The 12,184-nt window shown below is 39.2% G+C and overlaps 1 non-coding gene across 1 annotated transcript; it reads right to left on the bottom strand.

Moving 5' to 3' along the window:
• Positions 1 to 7,560: 7,560 nt before the first annotated feature.
• Positions 7,561 to 7,631, bottom strand: LOC114007530 (small nucleolar RNA SNORD49). Its single transcript, XR_003549143.1, has one exon. It is a non-coding gene; the product is annotated as a small nucleolar RNA SNORD49 (small nucleolar RNA).
• Between the last annotated feature and the right edge of the window lie 4,553 nt (positions 7,632 to 12,184).

The raw sequence follows: 12,184 nt of genomic DNA, 5'->3' as shown, positions 1-12,184 counted from the left end.
TATGTTTTGCTATAAGGTACATGCACTCACTGGAGAGAAAGAGTAGCACTGAAAGAGAAAGTGAGAAATCACCACCACAGGGAATGGTCATGCTGCAGTTCCTTCTTCTCACCTCTTCTATATGGGTTTAGGACACACACACACATATTCCTGACATGAGCTTCAAGCTACCGGGTCAGAACTCAAATGTGGTTGACCATGTGGGAGTTCAGTTCCTTAGCTACCGGGTCAGAACTCAAATGTGGTTGACCATGTGGGAGTCCAGTGCCTTATATATTATGCCACCTGCTGGCCCTGTACTACTTTTATATATCTTAAGATGAAAAACAAGAAATGTAATAATAAACAAAGTTATATAAAACTAAAATGATTCTGTTCAACAAATTAAATAAAAACATATTTGAAGAACTGCATAATGATTGACATGAGAGTTATATATTACATAAAAAGTCAATATTCAAAATGAAATAAATAATATTCAGAAAACAAATAACTGAGGGGCAAAAGTACAAAAGACTTTGATAGAAATTTTTCAGAAGAAAGTATACAAATGGTCAATATGTATATGAATATACACTTGACATCACTAATCATCAGGAAAATAATAAAAACAATTGTTTTTTTGTTTTTAATTTCTAGTTTGACCAGAGAGAGAGAGAGAGAGGAAAAAAAAAGAAAGTGAGAAAGCAAGCCACCAGTTCCAGGACTCAAGCCAGCATCAGCCATGTGGGAGTCCAGTGCCTCAACAATCACACCACCTGCCAGCCCCCACCTCACACCTCTTAAGATAGCTATTTTTAAAAATATACAATTCAGTAAATACAAGAAGGAAAGAGAACTATTGAACATTGATGGTAAAAATATAAGTTGTTTAAACACAATGGAAAATAGTTTTCTAAGGTTTTTCACAAAATTAAAAATAATACTACCATGTGACTTAAGAATTACACAATTGATTATGTGCAAAAACTTTGAAATTAATATATCAAATATATTCATGCTTCCACATTCATTGTAAATTTATTCATAATAGTCATGATAAGACATTAACATAACTATTACACACAAATGGATTAAAACATATTACAGGGACCAGCAAGTGCTGTGGTGTTTGAGGTGCTGGTCTCACATGGTTGATCACAGTTCAAGTCCCAGAACTGTCAGCTTGCTCCCTCACTTTCCCTCTCTTGCTATCTGTTTCTCTCTAATGAGCACATGTCCAATAGGAAATTAAATTAAAAAATAATAAATTAAATAAATATTTTTAAGATAACCTTTTATATATGTATACAATAAAATATTATCCAGCCTTTAAAACAGAATTCTGCATATCAGCTTCACAGCCTAATGTTTAAGAGATCAGGGTTCCACATAAGTGACCATGATTTGAATCCCATTTTTGGTGGCTTAAAAAGCACACTATGTATATGGGTGTGCATTCCTGAAATCCTGACAGAATGGAGAAATGGAGAAGGGATTGAAGCATGATGAAGCTCCATTGGGAAGTGTTTCTCTCTCCCTTAGTCTCTGGTGATCACACAGACCCTAAAAGTAACAAAACATATTTTGTTATTTCAACAACAGGGATGAACTTGGAGGATATTATGCTGATTGAAATAATTCAGGTACACAAAAACATACACCTCATCATCTTACATGTAAATAGAGAATTAAAAGCTAAAATTCACAGAAGCAGAGAATAATATGACAGCTACTACGGGTTGAGGGTAGCCAGGTTTTAAAAATATTGGTCAAGAAAGCAGCTGATGGTATAATGGTTAGGTCGCTGGACTTCCAGGTAGACCACGAATTGAGTCCTGCCCCCAGTGGATTAAAACTCATGCCAGGCACAGTGTGTGTTTGCCTAAAATCCCAAGAGGAGAATAGAGGAGAGGGATTGCAGTGTGACAATCCTCCTGGGGTTGCTTTCTTGGTTTGTGTCTGTCTGTGTCTCTCTAGCAAGGACATGTGCCCTATAGCAAAATTTGCTCTAAAAAATTAATTAAATTAAAATTTAAACATTGATCAAAAAAACATAGCATTTCAGTTAGACAAGAGGAATAAGTTCAAATACTCTAATGTACATCATATCAGTGCAATTAATTACATTATATTGTATACCTAAATAATTCTCTGAAGTAGATGTTGTGTTCTCACCACAGAAACAAGTTGTGAGTTAATACATATGTTGTTTCTAATTAATTATTATATTTTATTTATTATTATGATTTCTTAATTTTGACCAAATCAAGAGAGGGAAATTGAGAAAGCAAGTTGCCAAGTCTGGAACTCAAACTGCATTCCGCCATGTGGAAGTACAAGAACTTCACCACCACACCACCTGCCGACCCTGGTAATAATGCTAAATGGGTTAATTAAACCATTACTCAAAATTTACATCAGTTCAAATATCTTTCTGCATGTCATATTTTTATAAAAATCAAAACATAGAAGTACAAAAATAAATAAATAAACAAGTCTTGAAAATGTTTCAAAAATATTTTCTATAAAGACTGTTAAGAGAAAAAATGTAACTGATAAATGTTGGGTCAAGAATAGAGTTCTTTTTAGTTATTACATATTAAATCATATAATGACCAGATGACATCTGAATTATCAGTGGGCAGAGCAGAGGATATCATTCTTAGAGGTAACCTTGGCCACATGCTCCGTGTACTTAGCTGGCTGGCCCTCTTTCTCGCACACACCTGCCCTCCTGCCTTGGGAAAGGACCCTGAGCTGGTGCCCTTAGCCTCCCACAGGACATGGGCTTCTGCAGAGACTTCTGGAAAATGAATTGTCTGCAGTAGGTGAAGCGACGTCTTCTCTAGAACACTTGGGGACCTGCACTAGAGGACATTGTCTGTGCCCTCAGAAAAAAATCAAGGAACACGGGGACCAACAAAGCATTTCCAGTTACAAGATCACCACAGAAGAATTTGGTTAACCCGCAGTGCCAAAACTCCGAACAGAAGTTCCCGGGTGAGAGACCCGCGAGCAGGGCTGCAAGTCATCCTTATCGTGTGCCCCGCTCATTCTCTTGGCTTCATCCCGGATCTGGTGTCAGAGTTCTCTGCTCCTGTTGGCAAATCACACCCGGTCTGAACCCTTGTTCCGGCCACCTTTTGCACATGGATGCCACAGCCTTTGCACTAGTGACTGCATTCCGTCATTTCCCCCCCCTTACCCTCAGTTATCCCTCCCTCCCCATGCACCCCCTCCGTGCCCCCAAAGCTGATAGGACAGAGGTTGCACTTTATGAAACCGGCACTTGGCTGAACAGAAGGAAACTGCCCTGCCCCCCACGCTCCTCTCACTGAAATCATCTGCCTTCGAATGCGAATAGTTCTTATTTGCCAAAGAGCAACGAATGGGGCCCAAAGATCAAATGCAGCATTTCCTGAAACCGGAACTATGAACACGCGGCTCGGGCACTGTCACTCAATTCCTTGAGTGATTTCAGTTGCAGAACCAAGAGTGGAACTGGTACATGTTTGTCCTCGACAGCATCTGTGAGCTTTCCAGTAATATTTTCTTTCTTTGTCCTGGTTGAAGGTTACACTTGTTCTTACAAAAGAAAATGCTGCATAGGAAAAATGAAATGCCTTTTATTCAGATGTGTTTTACTCAATGTTGCTCATTACTCTACTTGTTTTTTTTTAATTGTACATTCTATCCCTGTAATTATTGTACCCATTAAGTGTTATAAAATCATTTTGGAATTTGTGCCTGCTAGTTATGCAATAAACAGGCTCTATACATGTCTGTGTAATAATGCTGTGCTTCCTGTCAATTCTGTTTCGAGACACGCAGCAGAAGTTCTGAGGGAAAACTCATAAACACCATCTTTAATAAGAGACACTGTTTAATATGCTCCCTCCCGTGGGGCTTGCCTTAGTCTGCTTTTTTCATTGCTAACAGAAATACCTGAGGCTAGGCATAAATAGAAGTTTGGGACCAGCGGTTGGTGTAATGGTTGTGTCACTGGACTCCCATGCACTTGACCATGGTTCAAGTCCCGGACACGGTGGCTTAAATTTACGCCGGGCATTTGTGCATGCATGCCCAAGATCCTGAGAGGAGAATGGAGAAGGGATTGCGACGTGGCCATGCCCCCTGGGGGGTGATTTCTCGCTTTCTGTCTCTCTGTCCCTATCTTTCTGGTGAGCGTACATGCCCTATAGCAAAAACCTCTCCAAAAAAAATAAATAGAGTTTATTTGCAGAATACTTCTAGTTGCTGGAAAGTCCAAAGCCGTGGCCAAATGAAGGAAGAACTTGTAGCAGAGCAGAGGGTGGTCTGAATCTGTGTCCTTCTGTCTCCTCTCCTCATATAAACCCACCAGAGCTCAATCTTAAGGACCCCCGACTCTGCTGACCTTATCACACCCAGAGGCCCCACCCACCCTGGGGCACCACAAAAGGAGAAAGTTTTGACATCATACCTTCACAGTTCAATCCAGTCCCAATACATGGATGTGGAGGCATCTGTACAGTGTACACCAGTTCTGTAGCATTGATGGCCTTTTTTTAAGAGATTTTTGCTATAGGGGACGTGTACTTGCCAGAGACAAAGAAAGCAAGATATCACACACACACACCCGGGGAGATGGCCACTCCACAATCCTTTTTCCTCCATTCTCCACTCGGGAATTTAGGCACGCATAAACACACATCTCTGGCTTGAGTTTTAAGCTGCCAGGTCTAGGACTTGAACCATGGTCGCCTACGTGGATTCCGTGATGGCCTTTTTCTCTGTGTTTAGTAAACATGAAAGATCCTGCATCAGGGTATTAGTTCTAGGTATTACATCATGATATATTTACTCCTTAAGTTTACTTTTTTTTTTTTAAAGAGATTTTTGCTATAGGGTGTGTGTGCTCTCCAGAGAGCCAGAAAGTTAGAAATCAACCCCCAGTGGAGATGGCCATGCCACAGTCCCTCCTCCATTCTCCTGGGATCTTAGGTGCACACACACACACCTGGCATGATTTTCAAAACTCTGGATCTAGGACTTGAACAGTTGTCAGCTGTATGGGAGTCCAGTGACGTAACCATTATGCCATCTGCTGGCTCTTTGAACTCCTATTTCTATCACTTTATCTTTTAGTTGTACTTTCACATTTTCTCTCTATTCTTTCCTATGGTTCTCCGGGGAAATTTCTCAATCTGACCTTCTGGCCCTTGAATTCTTTCTTCAGTTGTACCTTTTCCCCGAGAGGTTTGTTTTATAGAGTGTGTGCAGTCACCAGACCACAGAAAGCAAAACCACAGTAACTGCTTTATACAGAGCTCATCTCCTATCTACCTAGAATGGGTTCTAACTCCTAACTCAGCATAGAGCTTAAGGCAGCTGCTTTCCACATGGCTGACTACAGGGTTGGAGTCCTGAATTGAGTTGTTTGAAAAACATGAGGGGGTGGGTATGCCTGCAAGTCCAATAATCCCAAGAGCAGAATAGAGGAGAAAGAATCATGGCATGACCTCCCCAGGGGATGAGTTCTCTCTCTGTCTCTCTCACTATCTCTCTCTCTTCTCTGTTTCACTCTAGTGAGTGCACACACCCTATAGCAAAAAAAAAAAAGTGAAAAAAAAAACATAACAACCAATTCAGAAAAAAAAGAGTTCTGATTACATAAAAATCTTTAGTCTATCATGCTTTATTAACAAATCAGGGGACTAGTAGATAGTGGAGCATTAAGTCATTGAACTCCCACTTGGCTGATTGCAGTTGTCCTGAACTTGATGGCTTCAAAGTTATGCTGGGAACATGTAAGTGTGGCCCCAAAATCCCAAAAAGAGAATGAAGAAGGGATTGCAGCATGGCCATACCTGTTTTTGTGGGGTGACTTCTCTCTTCTCCTGTCATGGTGTCTCTCTCTCTAAGGTATACACACTATGACAACAACCTTTCAAAAAAGAAAAGAAAAAACACTTTGTTTAAATTAAGGTTTAGACTTAAGAAATTAACATTAGAATAATTACACAGAGAATAGAGAAACTATTAAAGACAATATGAAACACTAATTTAATAATCAAAAAATGAGCTATCTTCAAAACTCAAAACATACTTTTAGCAAATATTCTTTTAAAAGCTGAGAATTTCCAAGGAGAAAATGAACAGTTATAGTCTAGTTCCCAAGGTTGCGCGTGTGCTGTGCGTGCAGCAGTTCTGGTATGGCGTGCTGGCGTGGCTGACACGGGTAAACTGCACATGTGGAGGGTGTGTAAACTGACACTCTGACATGCTCTGCACCGAGACCATCGGCAGTCGCTGGGTGAACATGCCATCACCTTCCACTCCATGGGCTTCCTCCGCACCCCTTGTGACCACTGATCCACTCTGCCTACAATTCTGTTCACGTTTTCCAGAATTTTACTCAAATGACATCAAACAGTGTACACTTTTCTTTTTAGCCTTTTCCTAAAGAATTATTATATAAGAGAGAGTGAGTGAGAAAGCAAGCCACCAGGTCTGGGACTTGAAATGTGGTCGGCCATGTGTCAGTCCAGAGCCTTAAGCACCATGCCACCTGCTGGCCCTATAAGGTGCTATTTAAATGTTTCAGAATATAAGAAAAATAAAAAATGCTTTAATTGTGGTTTCTGGTACTAAGGAGAAGCAAGATGAAATGTGGGATATACCAATTTTAGAAGGCTTATGAAGGTGAGTGTGCACATGGTGAATGTAACTCATGATTGAGTACTATTTATTCTAATACTGCCAAAAGACCATGATATTAAAGTTCTCATCATAGAAAATGTGAAATATTTCAGGTGATATATTCAGTAACAGCCTTAGTCCAATTGTTGATGCTATATTTAAAAATCTTAAAACTATTTTGTATTTTATAAATATACATATATTTATATATTATATATATAAATTTTTAAATGTATGAATATAGTGAATATGTGCACTTTTTAGTCATATCTTTTTAAATTAATTTTTTTTCCAAACCAAAACCAAAGACCAGTCTTTATTTCAGTAATAGTTCATGGTAACTACATGAGAACTTTATTTGTGGGTGGGGGTGGAGATGAACAGTTTGTAGCTTAAAGAACTCATTCCTTCTTACTTAGTCAATTTACAAAAGTAAATGTATTAAGTTCTTGTCGGACAAGCTGGCAGGGGACAATGCTCAAGAATTTAAGCTCAGGAATTTAATGATATGAAGTTCACCAGTCCTTGGGAAAAAGTACATCTCTTGGCTCCCTTGAGATGAATGGGGCTTCTGGTAACAAGACCAGCATGTCTTTGTAACAAAGCTGAAGCCATTTACGTTTTCAGAACCCAAATCAATGGCAGCCACTCATTGGGATTTCATCCTCCGAGGACACAGCCTTGTCCTGGGCCGAGTTGTGGCCACTGCCAGCTCGTACTCTGTGCCCCAGCACTCAGGTTCCAAAACCTGGCAGACAGGCAGTGCTCCTGGCTCCAACACTCGGCACCTGGTGAGCACTTGCTAACTCATGACCTGTGTAAACACAGCAGTGAGTTCACAGCAACCTAGCGGTAACACTCACCCCTGGCACTAGGTGCTGAGAGCTTGTTGACCACAATCAGCCAGGAGTAGTTATTGTCAGTTATCGCTTCTGACGGCACTTCCTATTAGTGATTTCATCAGAGCATTTAAATTAATTTTTTTAATTATTATTCATACATCAAAATGCTATACATCATTTAGATTGTGAAGAGACTTTACTCAGCATGATATACACCTCAGTCCAGCCCAGTTGAGACTATTGTACACATCCTCATCAACACATAAAAAACTTTATCTGTGTCCCACAAATGTCTTACCTCTCCATTTTCCCCCTAAATTTTTTTCCTTAGCTTTACATTCTCTCCCTTCCTCCACTCTCTTCCCACATTTTCTCCAGAGTCTATAACCATTTTTAATGTTTCTATGTCCTCTAATTGCTCAGTTTCCACCACAGAGTGAGGACAGTCAGTATATGTTAAGTGAAGACATACCATGTCTCTCTTTCATAGCCTGACTTACTTCACTCAGCAATAAATCTTCCATGTTCATCCACTTTCTATCAAATTCATGTGCCTTGTTATTTTTTATGGTGAAATAGTATTCCATGGAACATATGCGCCAAAAATTTTCAGTCTATTCATCTGTTTGTGGACATTTGGGTTAGTTCCAAGTCTTAGCAATTGTCAATAATGCTGAAATGTAAATAGTTGTGCAAGTGCTTTTGCGACTGAGTGCTCTCCTGTTCTCTGTGAAGATACCCAGGAGTGGAATTGCTGAATCATATGGTAGTTCTATTTGAAGGTCTTTGAGGAAACTCCATATCATTCTCCACAGTGGCTGGACCAATTTACATTTCCACCAATAGTGTAGGCATGTCCCCCTTTCATCACATTCTCTCAGCACGTATTTGTCTTTTCAATCTTCGCCATTCTGACTGGGGTTAGTTGATATGTCATTGTGTGTTTTTTTTTTTTAGAGGTTTTTATTATAGGGTGCATGCGCTCCCCAGAAAGACAGAGAGAGACAGAGAGACAGAAAGCAAGAAACCACCCCCTGGGGGGAATGGCCACACCACAATACCTTCTCCTCCATTCTCCTATTGGGATCCTAGGCATGCACACATACATGCCCGGTGTGAGTTTAAGCCACCGGGAATGGGACTTGAACAACTGTCGACTACATGGGAGTTCAGTACCATAGCCATTATGCTAACTGCTGGTCCCTCAATATGGATTTGATGTGCATCTCCCTTATGATGAGGGATGTTGAGCATTTTTTCATATGCCTTTTGGCTGTTCATATGTCTTCCTTACAGAGTTGTTTATTCAGCTCATTTTCCCATATTTTAGTTGGGTTAATCATTTTCTTCTGGGTAAGCTGCTTGAATTCCTTGTGTATTCTGGTTATCAGTTTCTGATCTGAGGCAGAGTTAACAAAAATTCTTTTCCATTCCAAGGGTTGTCAATTCACACTAATTATGGTGTGCTTTTCTGTGCAGAAATTTCTTAATCTGATGTAATCCCACCTGTCTATCATGGCAATTATTGCCTGTGCTTTGGGGGTCTTTCTTAAGAAGTCTACCCCAATGTCTCCCAGTTTCCCCAGTGTTCTCCACCAGTAGTTTTATAATTTGTGGTCTTAAGTTTAGATCATTGATTCACTTTGAGTTGATTTTTGTTAATGGTGATAGATAGGAGTTCAGATTCACCTTTCTGAAGGTGGATACCCAGTTTTTCCAACACCATTTGCTACAGAGGTTTCCCTTATCCCACTGGATTGACTGGTACCTTTTGTCAAAGATGAGCTGGTTGTATGTTTTGGGGCTTATTTCTGGAGTATCTACTCATAATACCAGGGTATTTAAAAATCATGATTCTAGACCTGTCCTTATGGTGCATGGAGGGTTGGTAGGAGATGACAATATAAGACAAAAGATAAAAGAGTATAAAAGAGAATAAAGAAAGTGTGCCGTGCACAATTTCGTCAGGGGTCTGGAGATAGAAATGGGCTCTGCTGAAGAGCTGAGGGAAGTCCTGTGGGGTAAGGAGAAATGGGAAATTCTTCAGTCATATTCTAAAAGAAATTGGTCATTTTCTCCATATATTAGTGATCCTCTTTTAAAATCATCTCTGTTATCTCTGTTCATACACCAGTGTCGTCATCCAGCTAAATGACACCTCATCTCACTCACAAGGCCTTCAAAGCCTCTCTTCATTGTTTGGACATGATTTGATTAAGCAGAAGGAAAAATACATTCAAAGTTTTCTAAAGCCCTGGGAACATTCTTCACACTAGCTCTGTGTACCATTGTGGGAGAATCTCTTAATTGGAAACTGTGTCTATAACTTTGTGTCTTTTGGCTTGGCTGAAGAATTTACCTTGAATTGCATCACCTGACTGTATTACCTAATGCTGTCCCCTCTGTTTAGGTACCGTTGGAGGAACTACCGATATGTATTGGCCTTTTACTTTGCCATTGAGCAGATCAATAAGAGCCCCCATTTGCTCCCCAACCACTCTCTTGGTTATGATTTCCACAATGCATTTCCTAATGATAAAAGAACTTTAGAAAGTGCTATATTTTTGCTCACTGGAGGGTATCAGTCCCTGCCAAACTACAACTGCCAGTTACAAAAACATCCTGTTGCTATTATTGCAGGAAACATGCCAACATTTTCAGCCCAACTTGGAACCCTATTAGAGCTCTACAAAAGTCCACAGGTAAGTGGGTTGTCAGGTTAAGGAATGAGAATCAGATAGCTCCTAATGTAATCCTCTTACATCTGAGGAAAGACAACAGGGAAGCTGGGTTTACATACCTCTAAAGGCCCTCAGCACTTCTTTTGGTTACTTGAACACAATTTCCTTAAAAAGAGGAAAAAAAGGGACAGGTTCTTTCCTGGGTCATGGGACTATTAACAGTACAAGGATTAGAAAGAAAAAGAGCTGTAGTAGGCCAGCTGGTGATATGGTGGTTAATGTGCTTGGATTTCACTTGGCTGACTACATGGCACAATATAGGGAACCATCCCATCTTAGGACAAGACAATATTAGGGGGCATTCAGAGGACAATTAGACACAAAAATATAAAAACCTTGGCATTCATTATCACTTGGGACAAATAAAAAATATTCCAACACTGGAGATTCTCCAAACTCACAAAATGACTCAGTTCCCCCAGGTGAAGTTTACCAGATCCCTCTGCCCTTCCTCACATCCATGCAGATGGATCTCTTGGAAGCACTCCCAGTTACTCTCAGCATGACAACTCTCCACCTCAGAGATTCTTCCAGGGAAATTGTCTTATAAAAGTTTCAGGAGACTTTACTGGTAAACACATAATTAGCATAAAATAATTATACTGTAGAAAAAATTATTTTAAAAATATCATAGAGGCTATAAGCTTGTTTTCAAGACAATATATTTTAAGCTGTGTTGATAAGATACAGTATGAAAAACTCAATACATATTTTTTCTCAGAGTTTAATATTTTAGATTTGGCATTTAGGGAAGGAAGCCTCTGATCCACATTTTCACATCAGCCCAGGAAGTCAGAATCACCCACATCTTGTTGCACCATCTTTATAAAGTTTATGCATAACTCAGTTTTCACTGTAGGCAATAAAGCATGTATTGAACCTTATAGTTTTTCTTTCATGCTTTGGTCTGGAAGTGATATTGTTACCTCTACTAGTTACATGTCCTTTCTCAAAAAAATAGGATAGAAAAGAGTCTTCTAATGGTTGTATTGACAAAATAGAATCATTTTCACAGCAAGCAATTTCTTCACTGTATATTCCATTCTATTATCTAAACAGGTAGAGAATTAGCTCCTCCCTGTTTAAGAGGGAAATTTTTTTTTAAAATCACACTAAATTCAGAATCAGATTATTTTAATTTTTTGACAGATTCAAAAACTCTATTTTTTCAAAATAAAAATCACACTTATTTAGAGACAATATAAACAAGAATTGCAAAAAATATTGCTCAGGAATAAGCATTTACAGATGCATTAATAATACACATACAGTTCCAAGTGTGATTGAAAAATGTTCACTGGATGTATACACACAGTTCTGGACATGTACACTGTGTAGTGTTACAATTGTATATTAAAACTAGGAAAATTGACTGTATGTTACATTCACTTACAAGTACACAAAATCCAAAATATAGTTTATCTTCTTTACAAAAAATAAGGGCAATTCACCCTTTCCAAGGTAAGGGGCTCTGACTGCAAGGAGAACTAGGTCAGAGTAAAATTTTTTCATTCTCTTTGAACTGTCACCCAATAGGCAAAACATTTCCATTTTTAGGATTTAAAAAAACACTAGTGTGTGAAGTGAATCAACTGAATAACATTTAGAAAGGTGCCCAGTGACCTCACTGGCCCAGTGGCAAATCCAACCAGCCTTGAGAAATGCTCTGGTGTAGTCTGCAATGGGTAAATGGCTAATCAGGATTCCTCCCTTCTCTAGAAGCAGAATCAGATCCCTGCGTGGGAAAGCCTTTGTAAATTTAAGTTTATGACATGTAACATATACTAATTAATTTTTAATCAACTGATTCCCTGCAGTTTTATGGTGTACAAGACACTTGTACATAGGTGACTGATGTACTTGGGAGGCCACATATTTTGCTCAATATTGAATCTAAATCTCACATGCAGAAACTTCAGGGTGGTTAGTTTAATTTTT

The sequence above is a fragment of the Tupaia chinensis genome, unplaced genomic scaffold, assembly GCF_000334495.1.
Source record: "Tupaia chinensis unplaced genomic scaffold, TupChi_1.0 Scaffold000194_1, whole genome shotgun sequence".
In the NCBI taxonomy this organism is placed as follows: Eukaryota; Metazoa; Chordata; class Mammalia; order Scandentia; family Tupaiidae; genus Tupaia; species Tupaia belangeri.
This window is presented reverse-complemented; position numbering and strand designations above follow the sequence as displayed.